The sequence below is a fragment of the Thermobia domestica genome, chromosome 2 (assembly GCF_964235325.1).
Source record: "Thermobia domestica chromosome 2, izTheDome1.hap1.1, whole genome shotgun sequence".
NCBI classification, from domain to species: domain Eukaryota; kingdom Metazoa; phylum Arthropoda; class Insecta; order Zygentoma; family Lepismatidae; genus Thermobia; species Thermobia domestica.
In genome coordinates, this window is record NC_137455.1 from 382,875,574 (window position 1) to 382,891,608 (window position 16,035).

Here is a 16,035-nt window from a genome sequence, read left to right on the forward strand (position 1 = left end):
ATTTTATTCAATATGTTTTAGGTTATGAAATAGCTTGTGTCTTATTTTTTATCAAATTTAAATTAAGAAATTTTATTTTTCTACTATATCACGCGTAAATGTAATTTTATAAAATTACATAAATTCATACTTTTAAATAAGGTATAGATATATGAGGTGATATGTTTCGTTGAAAGAAAATCGTCATGGCCAAATGGCTTAAAAGCTTGGCTTCGGAGTGAAAGAGTCAGGTTCACCATTCGTCTTGTGAAGCACTGTCCTAAAGTAAATTAAGAAAACCTATGTATTACAAATTATTAAATTGAAATGTAGTATGGATTTCATATTGTTTACTTTATATTACAGGGACATTTTACTATAGTGATTAGAGCCTTGGACTCATGTCCACTTGGTCCCGGATTCGATTCTCGACCGGTGGTTTCCAATGTTTGGCGTCCACTGAGCGTCGTGAGACAAACTGGGGAGTCACGTTAATACAAAAATGTAACAGCCACAAGGTCTATTAAATGAAATGAAATCTTTAAGTGTTACGTTCCGGTTATACCAAAGGAGACGGTGATGATGAGAAATGAATGAAAATGGTGGAATGAAGAAAGTGGGAGGAAATGGGAGAACCCGAAAAAACCCACGAGCACAGTGTTTGTCCACCACAAAGTCCACACGGCGCGAGCTGGGATCGAACCAGGAACCCCAAGCACCAGAGGTGAACGCTCTACCACTGAGCCACCGCGCCCGCACGCCACAAGCTCTATTAAGCTTCTGATATGCCTGTTACAGATAGGGCGACAAAGCGTGTTAGTCGCTAGGCTGGACGTATTGCAATCAGTCTCTAATTAATGACGTTGGAGTGGCTCAGGACCACAAAGGGTTGTTTCGCCAAGTGCTTTGGTTTGGTTTCTACTATATCTCATGTGAACGTTATGGCTATCTTTGTGCGAAACCCGCGCACATTATGACACATGCAAATACGTTACTTTCTGAAAAATCCGTGAAAGATGCATTGATATAGATTCATATTAATTAAAAACAAGAAAATCAAGCATTCCAAAAATGTGTTAATTTGATCCACGGACGTCTCTGGCGGGGGGACGAAGGGACGCGTCCCCCCAATATTGTGAAGTACAAAATATTCAATGTTTTATTCTAATTTAACTTATTTGCTAATGACAGAATATCATATAAATAACAATAATTATATTTATTTGGAATATAATATTCAGGCTGTGAAACAATTGTAATCGAAAAATGAAATGAAATAAAATCTTTGAGTTTTACGTCCCACGATTATGTCAGTGAGGCTAAAGGAGACGGTGATGATGAGTAATGAATGAAATGGTGGAATGAAGAAAATGGGAGGAAACGGGAGAACCCCGGGGAAATCCACGCACACTGTTTGTGCACCACAAAGTTTACTTGGCGGTGGCTGGGATCGAACCCGGGACCCCAAGCACCAGAGGTGAACGCTCTACTACTGAGCCACTGCGGCCTCTACGATTGTAATCGAGTTCTTGATATACCTTAGGGGGTCCGTGAAGGTGAGCAGAAAGGTAACAAATAGAATCGAAGTTAGTAAACAGGTTGGGCTAGGTAGTACCATTTAAAATCACTTTCTTTGATGTCCTCCCAAATTTTACATGCCAGAGACGCCAGTGATTTGATCCCTCTTTCGGTCAAAGCTATCTGCTTCCAGTGAGGTACGTAAGAAATCAGATTGCACATTGAACTGTTGTCTTAGCATTACCTACAGGAAAGGATTTGAGACTGTCTTGTCTCTTAGGCAAACCAGCTATGCCCAATAATCCTAGAGCCTTGACATTGAATAGTTCATGTTAAACTAAAGGAAGAGAAACTACGATTTGCTGAAGGAAAGGAGTATACTAGTAGATAAGCTACTTGAGTATAGTTTATCTATGGTTACAGCCTTAGCGATAGATTGAAGGCAGAGACATTAGGCCAGGCACTTTAATACGGATTTCGTATCTATAAATTGTTTTTTTTACATGGAAGTTAGGACGATTATAGTTTTTCTTAGCAATCAGGAGTCCCTTTTATGAATATCACAATCAACGATTTTAAAGATGGATTTACCAGGATTTTCCTATCTAACCAAGCAAATGTTGAGATCGTAATGTATGGATCTTAAATTGACCTTCGAGCTTGCATTGTTAGTTTCTTCAATGTAAAATAAGTTTGTGGTTGTACAAAAATGTCTTTAGTAAATGAATAAATTAACGATTTTATAGTTTTATTCATATTATCAACTGAAGTAATAGAAGTTCAAACGAGTCGAACGCAAATTTTAGAGTGCAGGTGCTCCATTTTCTCTCATCGTACCGCCGCCCCTGAAAACAAAAAGGACATGAGAACTTCCTTTCGTTGACATAACATTTAGCTGTGCTAACAAATATTTTAGTGCAATAAATAAGAAATTCATTAATATTGTGCTTGTATAAATGTGTATATTACACCTTGGCCAGACGCATATGTGTGGCTTTTACATTCATAGAACGAGAACGGAAAGAATCTTTGTATGTGGGAAAACTGTAAAGTTTCCCGCCTGATTCGACTTGAAGAAGCGTTGTCTTGCAATGATCTTTTCCTTACAAACGGCTGTCCACGCATACAAATTGATCCCTTCATATCAGTGAATCTAGGAATTTGGAGGTCTTACGTTTCTAACGAGCACCTCCCTTGCCTTCAGAATGTGCTACTTCATTATTTATACCTTAAGTTGGCCGTATACAGTATTTGTATAAGTTGACCACTTTAAGTTTACTCAAAACTGTGTGAATTAAGGAAGTGATTATTTCAATAAGTATCATAGCTGAAGAAGATTTTTACAATATATACGCAAGTGTTTTCATTTTTTTTTATCTAAATGGAGCTCCTCCGTGACTAAGCGGTTGGCATACGCACCTTTGGCGTGGGAGACCCGGGTTCGATTCCCGGCGGGAGCTCATGTTGTTCGAATTCCACGTTAATCAGTAGGTCAATTAAACTCAAATTCAACTCAACTTTTTATCAAAATGAAAACTTACAAGTTTACGTCTCATGATTATGCCGGCTAGGCTAAAGGAGACGATAATGATGAGAAATGAATGTAATAGTGAAATGAATAAAGTGGGAGGAAATGGAAGAAACCCCGAGTAAACCTACGCGCACGGTGTTTATCCACTACAAAGTCCACTTGACCCGAGCTGGGATCGAACCACGAACCCCACACACCAGAGTTGAGCGCTTTACCACTGAGCCACCGTGGCCTCTCATTCTTTATCAAGATCCTCAACGCATTCTCTAAAATTATCCTCACACGCGTCCCCTGCAAAAGTACTATCTGAAGTTCCTGAATGGTTCTCGTCTCCAATTAGAGTAGCTTGAGAGATGCAATTGTCTCGTCTCTAAAAGGTGCCATGAAAATTATCTTTAGTCTCCAAAACTTAATCCATTTATCTTGAAAGATTTCTTTCCGTCTGGCCTCGGATGTTATCCTACCTTCAATATATCTTCCCGCCCCCACTTGTGTTCAATCTTGAATAAAAGTGTTTTCTTTTTCTTTCTTTTTTTAATTAATTACTTATATTTCTAGTTGGTAACTGGTATAAATATGTATTTTTTCTCGTTTCTCGAAATTTTAATGACGTACTTTGCGCCGCGACTAGTGTTTGCCTACAAGACAGGACGAAATATAAGGATGTCTCGTCTCGATTCTTTAAAAAAAGAATCGTCTTGAATAGAAAATTTCTGGAATCGTTTTGTAAATTTATATGCGTGACTTATGCTCTGATTTTCCCCTTATTTTCATCTAGAAATTAGGTCTATGAGAATCCTTCCTGTCATGAGATGTTCACGAAGGCTGGGATATAGATAACATCTTTTAAACCATATTCATTTATTTTTAGGAAAGAACAACACAATGGTACTTATAAGATTGTGTTGTCTATCCATCCGTCCGTTACTCCGCACTATAACTCTTGAACAGATGTGAGGCTTTAATTTTTGTTTCTTGTAGTAATAGATGGGCAGGGCGATAATCTCCCTAAGTTCGATAAGGGGGAGATAAGTAAATTGAAATTGTTTGCTATAGGCTATAATTTTCGAGTGAATAGATTAGTTTACATTGCTATTTTCGAGTGAGTAGATATTGTTTACTTCAAATTTTGTTATATTACAATGAATAAAAGTTGTTTATAATAAAGTTTTGTTATTTTCGAATGAATATATCTTGTCTATTATAAAGTTTTTTTTTATTATTCCGAAGCAAATTAATTGTTTACTATAAAGTTTTGTCAATCGCGAGAAAATATAAATGAATTAGCATAAGCTTTTGTTATTCTCGAGTGAGAAGACATGCTGGCGCGGAGCTGACTAACACATTTCAAAGTTGAATATTGCGGAGACGGGGTAGCTCATACAGAGAAAAATCCGTTCTCGGGACAGCGGTATATTGTACAAATATACGATATCCTCTTGCTTACTAGAAAATATAGAAATTAGTACGGAGCATACGTTTTCCGTATGCTACATAGGCACTGCCCTTAGATGTTACACCATGCCGTTGCAAGATGTCTGACATATAACAGTTTTCCGTATATCACATGCATATACTTATGTTACCTTCGTCAGGTATATGTTATATACGTCCATTTGTATGTGAGATCCTGACCGCTTACATTGTTTCATACGGAAAGTAGGTATAGATGGAACACTTATACAGAAAGTATTATAAAACATGAATTTTCAGTTATACTTCTGCTGTACGCTAAGTCCAAAAACTACAGGAGTTACGCATGTAACCTAACTTTTTAACTACACTATCTACATTTTTTTTTCTCAGTGTAGACTGGATTACGGGTGGAAAAGTGGAAGAGAATAATATGCAATCTTATAGGAATACCATAACAATTACCATGGGTATCATTGAAGCGTTGAACAATATGTTTATACTTATTACAAAACGAGATCAGTAATTAAAGTGCAAGGATTGTTTAGGCATTTCATTGTTATCTGATATTACGCTAAAAGTCCACTGTGATTCTTGCAGTCTTCTTATGAAGTGGCAACCTATCTACTTTCCATTCCCGCAGCCGCAACTTACTTCAAGATATCGCACCTGCACAATATTCAATTTTGAAATGTGTCAGCCGACTCCGCTCCACACTGTATAGTATTTATTATTTACTAGGCTATGACTTTTTTTCGAGTGAATAAATATCTTACTATAAACTTTTGTCATTATCGAGAGAATGTAATGGATTACTATAAGCTTTTGTTTTTCTCGAGTGAAAATACTGTACAAAGTGTTTCAAAACAATACCGACAACGTTTGCAAAATGATTCTTGACACCAAGATAAGACAAAAAGTATAGACCAACCTGGGTGCACAAATACTTCCTTCCGGAGTTATAGGCTGACGAAACCATGAAAAATGAACTTTAAAGGTCCATAGATCCAATACTACGGGATCTACTATTCGGGTCAAGACTTCACCTTGGAACTAGTGTGTACCCTATCCAAATATCCAAGTTTCAGAATCCTACGGTACTTCTGCAACAATTTTTATAGAGGTAATTGAAGAGTACTTCAAGTTACATCCCCGTAGTCAAACTCGCTAAATGAAAATAGTTGCATGAGTACCTTAGAATTTTGAAACATTGATATTTGAATAAGATACATATTAGTTCCGAAGTAAAGTCACGGTAGGTCCCATAGTTTTGTAGCTATGGAACTTTAAACTTTATTTTTTCATGTTTTCGGCAGCCTATAACTCCGAAAGGAAGCATTTGTGCACCCACGCTGGTCTATACTTTTTGTCTTATCTTGGTGTCAGGAATCACCTCCCAAACGTTGTTAGTGTTGTTTTGAAACACCCTGTATAATATTTACTATGGCATTTTGTTATTTTCGAGTGAACTGTGCACTGAACAGGGACTTGTGTAGTATAGAACACAATATTCAGTACATATAGAGAGTGCTAGTGTACAAACATGGCGTAAGAAGAACGCAGAAGCAAACAGAAATGTCTTTTTTGGTCTAAAAAAAAAAGTAAGAAAAAAGAAAAATCCGAAATCCTTTTCACCTTAGAGCGGAAGAGAATAGAAAAGCGGAAATGGGTCCATCATAAAAATCTCGAATCCTTTTCTTTCTTTCTTTCTTGCTTCATCTTCAGCTCTCTCCCAGCTTCTTCCATTGGATTTCTTGTTGTGGACCTCCTACGGGCTTTTATTTTACATTACACTTTCTTCTTTTCTTTTTCTATCTACATTTTTTCTTTGTGCTTTTTCCTTCTTCTAGTCGTTTCGTAAAACTGTATGTGTTGAGATCTTTTTCGAGAGGGTTTTTAAAGTAAAGTAAAAACGCTAAGAGAAAGTAGGAAAACTTTTCGACGAAAAGGGATTGCTTCTACAGATAGAGAAAAATAAAAGAAGGTATGAAATTAAGTGTTACCAGTTATCTACTTTACTTACTATTTCCGTAGGATTTTTTATATGTATACACAATGTGTTTTTTGTACTCCTTTGATATGTTCAATTGTGTATTAAAATTAATGGTATAAGGGCCCTAAAGTCCTAAACTGACTGTCCTCGATGATAAGATGGGAATGCCTGGTAAGTAAATGCCATGTCATGGCATGTCATCGCTGTTGTTCATGGTTTGCTTGATAGGTGTTTGCTATTTCGTTCTCTCAAAACTGTTCCCCAATTATCCACAAGACGCTCTACTGCCATATAATTTGATTTTACCCCAATGTTCGCTAATCTAACTTCTGACCATGTCCTGTACTGTTTGGCTTGGATGATAGACCAACGCAGTAACGGCATTGGATACATTCATCTACCTAATGAAAATGAAATGAAATCTTTAAATTTTATGTTTCAGGGTTATGTTGGCTAGGCTAAATGGGACGGTGATGATGAGAAATGAGTAAAATGGTGGAGTGAATAAAGTGAGAGGAAACGGGAAAACCCCGAGAAAACCCACGAACGCAATGTTTGTCCATCACAAAGCCCACTTGGCGCGAGATGAGATCGACTTTAGTGTCTGATACGCAATTCACTTGAATTTTAGGTGAAAGACAAAGGAAAATTTCTAGGGCCACTTATAGTCCGTGTAATACAGATTAAGAAACATTAGTCTAGAGCAATGGTTCTCAACCTTTTGGAGCCTTAGGAAACATTAGTCTTGAACAGTGATTCTCAACCTTTTGGGGCCTAATGCGATTGTTGCGAGCGCCCTTTTTTCCCCACGTCTTCTTAACTCAATCCAGCCATGCACAACGTTAAACATAAGACTTGGGTGAAGTAATCTAAGAAGTAGAAAAAGGCTTCAATTCGTAAAATAAGCTTTGAAGAATTATAGAAACAAAATTTCCTTTCATTTTATATTTGTTTATCTTAGATTAGCCACATTTCTCTTACATCGATTCCCTAAAAGGTGATTACACCCCCCAATCATCCTTTATCGTTTCATCGCTCCTCTGGAGAGGAAAACGCCTACGTTGACAACTACTAGTATAAAGTACTATAATTTCTGTACAATTAGTAACTGTAATTAATTACACAAGTGTTAAGCCATTTGAGTTTATCGTGTTAAGTCGATTTTAAATAAAACATCTAAATACACAATATATTTGATATTGATCTTGCAACACTGATATACTCTACCCCCTTTGGTTAGGATTTTGCACACAAAAAAGGCATTTTATTCTTTTCCTTTTGTTCTCTTTTTCTCTTATGTTTCTTCTAATCCCTTTCCATCTGTAGAATGATAGGAAGAGAAGAGAGAAAATAGGATATCGTACTTTTAAGAAACGGATGCTGTGAAACAGACATACAATGCGAGACCCATTCAACTGGGGCGAATATTTTTCTTCTATTTTCTTCCTTTTTCTCATTTTCGTTTCTTCTTGCTTTTTGTATTTTCTTCATTTCGTTTTTTCCTCTTTCTCTCTCTAGAGGAAATATCACTGATGAGTGGTTTATCCCACAGATGCTATTCTTTCTGATTTTGCAGATATATGGTTCCTCAATCTTTTGTTGCTTAGTAAGATGGTATAGTAGAGTGATGTCTTTCTTTTTTTAAATATGGGTTTGAAGTCATGTTATATAACACCAGCACGAGACGATAAAAACAGGGTCTTCAAGAAAGAATGGTAGGATTCCATGTGGCTGCTGTGCAGGAATGGCGGGTCTTGGGTGGGTGAATGATACAACGTTTTTTGGCAACTCAAATAGTTTATTCCTTGCAAAAACGAATGCAATACTACTTGAATCCATTACATTGTGATAAAAACGTGTTAAAATGCCTTTGCATATTAGTAGACTATGTTTCCCATGGAGTTTTATCAAAGACTAGCCTTTGGCTATCTAGGGGCTCCACTCCTAGACTACCAAGTTTGCTCGGCCCACGATATCCCTTCTCTAATGTATCAACCTTTGCATGAAGAGTGAATTTCGTGCATTTAATCTTAACATTTCCTGAATTTTGTCAGCTGTGGGATTCGCCCTCAGACCCCTGCGTTTGCTCGGGCTACGGCCTTGCACCTCTTAAACCCACAATTCTATCGAATTTCAAGTTTCTTTTCCTATTTCAACTATCTAAAAGATAAAATTTTGTATCCCAAGAAAACTCCTACTTAAGTAACATGGAAATTTCTTCATCTCCATTTTATACCACTTAAAAACTAAAAAATATCCAATTTTAGCAATTTTCCTGTGGGTTAGTCCCCGAAAGAATACAATCATGCCAAATTTGATCATTCTAATCCTGTCGGAAGTGTCTAAACATTTTGGGGTGTATAAGATGTTCCGTATCAATAACATGGGAAAGATTTTTCTATTCCTCATAAAACCACTCTAAATTTGGAAATTTTCATTTTTGGTGATTTACTTAGGTAATGTTAACGAAAACGTACAAGCATACCGAATTTCAAGTTTTCATTCCAATTCTAATACCTAAATTATGATGAGCTCCTCCGTGGCTAAGCGGTTAGCGTACGCGCCTTTGCGTGGGAGACCCGGGTTCGATTCCCGGCGGGAGCTCATGTGGTTCGGATTCCACGTTAATCAGTAGGTCCACGTCTCATATAGCCTCGCTGCTGAAAGGGACGTTAAACTAAAATCAACTCAACTCAACTCAACTCAACCTAAATTATGATGAGATTGTAGAAAAAAATGGTCTATTTTAAATAACAAGGGGATTTCTTCATCCTCCCTTTAGACCTAAAAATTAAAAATATTCACTTTTGGCAATTTTCCTGTGGATTAGTCCCAAAAAGCTATGATCATGCCAAATTTCAACTTTTCACGTCAACCGGAAGTACCCGTTATTTTATGTGAGTGAGGGAGTTCATGCAATTTTATATATAGTTAGGATTAGGACGTGGTGTACCGTGTTAAAATCAATAATTTGGATAACCTGAAAGCAAGATGCAACGATCAATCGGTACTGTTAATCCATATATACTCGGCAAGGTCGCTATGAAATCGATCATCGCCTGAACCATTGTAGGTGTGTCCTGCAGCCAATGGTACTGTACACACATAGTAACATAGTGAAATGCAAACCCACTTCAATTTTTTTTTTCGTATTGGAGTGGATTCTGGCTGCTTTGCATTTATTCTTGTACTAAATATATTATTTAAGTTACTAAACAAAACAGTTAAATCACCCAACCACCCAAGAGCCATCACTCTTTCAGCAGCTCCACGACACCTCATCATACTTTTCGGATACCCTGTAGGCTGGAAAATGTTTTTAGTATGTTTTATTTAAGAGTTGGTTGACAAACTTTGAAACTAAAATTGCAATAGTATAACAAACCATTACGTAGTCAAATGCAGCAGATATTAGATAAAGATGATTTATTCTAAATAATCTGTTGTTAATACGTAGCCACTAATGCAATGTTACGCTAGCTTCTTGAAAGGCCCCATCACGGCGAAATTAAAATACCGCTAATTTTACAGTAATTATGTTAAATCTTCAAATAGATAAAAGATAATCGAAAAGTGGAACAAGAGCTCGCTAGACAATATTATTTTATATGAGATACCGTTATCTCGACTCACTTATCTGATTTCGATTTACAGCCATTTAGAAAATCAGTATTTATTTCCGCGTTTATTAATGGTTGCAAACTACTAGGTGACTCATGATAACGGTACCTCATGCAAAATAATATTGTCTAGCGCGCTCTTGTTCCACATTTAGATTATCTTTTATCTATTTGAAGGTAACTACTGTAAAATGAGTGATATCTTATTTTCGCAGTGATTAGGACTCTTAATTACTTCCGATTATTTCTAGGTAACAAGCATCAAATTATTATAGACGACCTATATTTATTTCTTTCTTGCTTATTCTAACAAACGCAGAATAACTCATATTTGAAGTCTCAAGGAGATGAGCACGTTCCACCCAGTCCTCTCCAGTTTGGGTATAAGATATTGTAAAAGTTTTACGATTCTGAACATACAGTAATTCGTTTAGAGTTTTCGTTAATTGTTTAAGAAACTTGAATTCTACCGTTATTATTCAAAGGATCAATTAGTGACGTCTACTCTGAAGGACACAAGAGTTCCATGTTTACGCTATACCACGCTACAATAAACCTGTAATAAAGTTTCAATATCTTTTGATCTGTATCAGAAGTCAAAACAAGAAAGAAAAAATCCCTACATGTCCTCGGAAGTCGGCACTTTTCTCTTTATTCTGTGATAGAGCGGGATATTTGTAAGAAAGCAGACAAGAGAGACTTGTCTGTTCTAATGGAAACTAAAACGTGTCTTGACGTATGCAAGATCACCCTTCCAAGTAAGCAACAATTCCTTTGTCAAACTTGCTTTCTAAATAAAAAAATATATGTTTTCTCTCTGTTTTGTTACTGGCATCTTTTTCGTTTCTTTCAACAACAGAAAAACATAAAAATTTTAGGACAAAAGAAACGAAATTCAAAAGTTGACCCACTTTTAATATGGATTGTAGCATATAAACAAGGCGAGAGAGAGAGAGAGAGAGAGAGAGAGAGAGAAAAGTCCGTTCTGGAAATTACAGGATCTCCAGACAAAGATCGATGGTATAGATTAGACAATAATCCTTTGATCCAAAAACATAGGAAGATCTTTCCTTCAACCCATGTGAGGAATGATCTGGTGAAGGGTTATTCCAGATTCCTCACGTTTTGTTTTGTTTTCTTTTGACACGTAAACTCACGAAAAAAAAAAAAGGACGCTCTTATAATAGGGTGAAGAATTCGGTGTAACAAACAGTAAATCGTCCAATCGCCAGCCAAAAGTGCTTTGAACATAAAAAGTACAGCAGCCCCTTCTAGGACAAAGGACTCTTTGTAATTGTATTCACAATATCAGAAAAAAAGATTTTTTTTAGGAATAAAAACAAGTGCCCTCATTGGCTGTTGTTACCCTATCCGGGCCCGAGTTCTTAGAGATCTGTCTGTCCGTCTGGTTTTGTTTTCCCTTTGAATAGGGGGTGAAAGTTGAGGGTGATGGCCTAGCAAGTAATAAACAAACTTTCCATAACTTTACACACACACATTCCTTTATTGTTTTTCTTAGCATATATTCTCATCTTAACATAATAGAAAAATAACATTGAATAACACCTATTGATGGACAATGCAAGAATTGTTTCTACCAAGATTTACCACACCAAGAACAAAATAAAGAATTTTTCCAGTTGAGTGTTTATAGCGTATAAACCCGAAAAACAAAATTTACCTTTGTAAGAAAAAACTAAATGGGTTAATATTATTAAAATGTAAAGGACCAGCGTTAGTTTCTAAGTGGATAACAAGTTTCAGAAATAACTTAATACAACAACAAGCCAAACGTTCACACAACCACATCTTCTGCTCAGATCACCATGGCTGACGCTACAAGAGTGTTTCCAAAGAAATTTAGAGAAACTCAGCAACAAGGAACAGAAAATAGCAACGTGGTATCTGAATCTTTTGCAGAAAGGAGATAAAATAACTCAAGTAAGTTATCATCATAATATTTATTATAAGAAATGTACTTGGCTGTTATTCTGTTCTTGTTTAAGTTAAGTAGCTCTTCTACGTTACTGTATTAGACATTAGGACTCACTTGCGTAGTGCCTAGTCGTACAGGACTGTAGGGATGCGCACGAGAGGAGTCGAGACAGGATTTTCCTGACAAAATTCGAGTCGAGACACGGCTTTTCCAATAGAGAAATATACATTTTTCGAGTCAAGACCACTTTTACAGCATATTTTCGAGACGAGACATCCACAAATCTTGTCTCGTGCGCATCCCTACAGGACTGTGCTAATTTATAGTACAAATCGTTGATCGCTTAACGTTGAGTGCAATCGCTTAATTTCACCCACAATATTTCAGTTAGATAATTTAAGTGATTTTTGGTAAACCGTATTCTGAGGAACGCTATCGGATACGCACTGTTTATTATTAATACTGCAGAAACCCGAGTAATACAAGTTCTTTTTGAATTTTCGGGTGTAGGTTGTATTTCTAATTCTTCCTTTACAATCCAGAGTTTATGGGTTCAAGTCCCTCAACCAGACATCCTGAAAGAGTTTCTTCTAATATTTTTTTCAGTTCGACAAGGCAAATCTAGAGATGGTGCCTTTAAATGTAGGCTTTCCTTCCATTTTCTTCTCCATTCTTGTTATTGTTAGCTCAATGATAGAGAGCTCTGACTTTGATGCAAGGGGTTTCTAGTTTAATCCCAGAGACCAGGAATGTCGGGATGGTCTTACGTTATTTAAGACTGAAAACCATAATAATGAGACGTGAAAAGAAATGCCAGGAAAACGGCTAAGATTTATTTTTAAAAGTGCACTGAGAGAAAAAAAATGTAGGTGGCGTACTTAAAAAGATAGGTTACATGCGTAATTCCTGTAGTTTTTGGACTTAACGTACAGCAGACGTATAACTGAAAATGCATGTTTTATAATACTTTCTGTATAAGTGTTCCATCTATACGTACTTTCTGTATGAAACAAGGTAGGCGTTCAGGATCTCACATACAAATGAACGTATATAACATATAGCTAACGAAGGTAACATAAGTATATGCATGTGATATACGGAAAACTGTTAGATGTCAGACATCCTGCAACGTCATGGTGACATCTAAGGGCAGTGCCTATGTAGCGCACGGATAACGTATGCTCCGTACTGATTTCTATAGTAAGCAAGAGGATACCGTATATTTGTACAATATACCGCTGTCCGGAAAACGGATTTTTCTCTGTGTACTATACCAATCTTCGTCTGGTTGAACTGAGGAAAATAGCTATAAATATTTCAGAATCAATATTAAAGATTTCCAGCAATCAGAGCTTACAATGTTCAGTTATAGTTGATGATAACAGATCTAATATATTCATCAGTGGCGTAGAAAATGAAATGAAATCTTTAAGTTTAACGTGCAATGGTTATCCCCTTTAGGCTAAGGAAGACGATGGTTAAAGCAAGTAAATAACGATGGAAGAATTGATGGAATGCGAAAGTGGAAGGAATTGAGAGTACATCGAGAAAACCCATGGACACGTCGTTGTCCACCACAAACGTACTTGGCCGGGAATCGAACCAGGGGTCTCAAGCACCTGAAGCAAGCACTCTACCACTGAGCTACCGTTACTCACTATCAGTGGCGTAGGAAGGTCTAAAAAGGCAAAAAAAAAAAAAAGGCTAAAAGCTCAAATAAATTAAAACAATGATTATTTTATTATAGTAGAGATATGGATGCGCACGAGACAAGATTTGTGGCTGTCTCGTCTCGAAAATGTGTTGTAAAAGTGATGTCTCGACTCGAAAAATGTATATTTCTCTATTGGAAGAGCCGTGTCTCGGCTCGAATTTTGTCAGGAAAATCCTGTCTCGACTCGTCTCGTGCGCATCCCTAGTAGAGAACGCATTTTGGATGCTGTCACTGGTTCGATTCCTGGATAATATGTCTGTGGTCATGTCAGTGAGTTTTCTCGGAAAATATTTTTGTTTTATCGATTTTTTCACCTTCACTCTAGCATCTTCTTCCGTATCCTTTAGGGTATAATAGTGGGACGTTAGTCTAATGTTTTCATTTGCTTTCATTGTCGTATTGTAATATTAGGGAAAAAATCTCGTCTATACTCTATGAGAAAACAAAAATTAAGATTAGGGAGGGGGAGGGAGGAAACAAGAACAAAATTGTTGCTTCCAGCAATCAGAGTTGTTGGTGTCATGTTTTGTTTATGTCAGACTCAACATCTTCTTCGCTTTTTTTTTTTTTTTTTTTTTTTTGCTGAAGACGTTATGTCACTCGTAAAATTAACTTTTTTTATGGTTCTTTTATGGACACGTTGTCATGTTGCCGAGGGACTCCCTTTTCTCAATGAGGTACATACACGGCCGAAACAATCGCATACCTTTTCCTCCACACTCTGTATCTGGGTGGGAGGCTGATCTCTGCGTCTTCAGGGAGCATCTCTTTTACCCCTTCCTTGGTTACCTCTTAAGGACATCTTCCGGTTTTATTGGTGTTTCATTGCTGTCAGCCCAAAGTCCACTAAATATCCTTAATTGACTTCACATCTCAATACCTTCACAATCCCAGAGACAACGAAAAAACGGTAACGTCACTTCTTTTATTTTTTATTTTTTCCTTTCTAAAAGAACTATGTTCCTACCTTCAGCGAGCTTTCATGCCTTGCTCAAAGCTACGAAATTTCTGCTCACTTTTCTTTTACATAAAATTTTCAATGAATTTTTTTATGAATTTGTAACAATTCCTGGAAAATTCTGCAAAATTGTAGACTAAATTGAATTAGGAAAGGCTGAAAAATTTTAAAGAGAATTGGAAAAGGATGAAGAATTTGAAGTTGATATGGAGGGGTTGAATTTTGAAAGGTGAATTGGGAATGGCTGGAAGATGATATGGAAAAACTAAAAATTTACAAGTGAATTAGGAAAACTAACTAACTCTATGGCCTATGAAACCTGAAGGTTCAATGCCGAGTTCACAAGAGTTCTCCACTGATTTCTATTCTCAACGAACTGGATCCAGTTTCTACTTTGTATTCTTATTTCTGCGAGATCCATCTTAATATTGTCCTCTCATCTGCGCCTAGGTCTTCCTAATGGTCGTTTTCCGATTGGTCTTCCAGTAAAGACTTTGAAAGCGTTTCTACTTTCTTCCATTCTAGCTACATGACCTGCCCACTTGAGCCTCCTAGACTTGATGACCCTAACAATGTTTGGGAAACCGTATAAATTATGAGTTCCTCGTTATGAAGTTTCCGCCATTCCCCATTCCCGTTCCTCTTGGGTCCGAATATTCGTCTCAGGATCTTGTTCTCAAATACTTTGTCTATGTTTTTCCCTCAGAGTAAGCGACCATGTTTCGCAACCATACAGAACAACAGGCATGATTATCGTTTTATATATTTTAAACTTCAAATCTCTCGACAGTATTCGGAACGATAAAATATTTCAAACTGAATAATACTATAAATTTCCTGTTTTTAGGCGACATTTAATTTCTTCGTGAATATGGTTTTCGTCTGTTAATATTGATCCCAGGTATTTGAAAGTATCAACTTTATCAAAAGTATTATTTGATATTTGAACGCATCTATAATTTGCCGTATTAAGTGAATTATGAAAAAAGTGAAGAAATTGAAGATAATATGAAAAAGATAAATTGGGAAAGACAGAAAGATCACGTGGAAAAGCTGAAATTTTAAAGTCAAATTGAGAAAAGGGGAATGGAGATTTTAGGTTAATTGAAAAAAAAAAGTTATAAGAAATTTGAGGTTAATTTGGAAAACCTTATGAGAAGTAAGGAAAAACTAAAGAAGTATAAGAAAGATTGATAGAAACAGGAGAATTTTAGTACAATGATAAAAACAATTGAAGAATTTTAAAATTTTCTCATAAGTTAGAAATGATAGAAATTTTAAGGTAAAAAATTGGGAAGTGTACTAGGTGGCACAACCTTACCATGTTACTTCACAATTATTTTTCTACAACATTGGACAATCAAATACGTTAA

At 36.4% G+C, this 16,035-nt stretch overlaps 1 long non-coding RNA gene across 2 annotated transcripts in view; it reads left to right on the top strand.

Annotated features, from left to right (window-relative positions):
• LOC145678881 (uncharacterized) overlaps positions 1-16,035 on the top strand; it is a 131,063-nt gene that overhangs the window by 91,735 nt on the left and 23,293 nt on the right. For both annotated transcript variants that reach the window (XR_014130484.1, XR_014130483.1), the window contains one exon: positions 11,875-11,995. This is a non-coding gene — a long non-coding RNA (uncharacterized LOC145678881). The remainder of the gene's footprint in view (positions 1-11,874; positions 11,996-16,035) is intronic.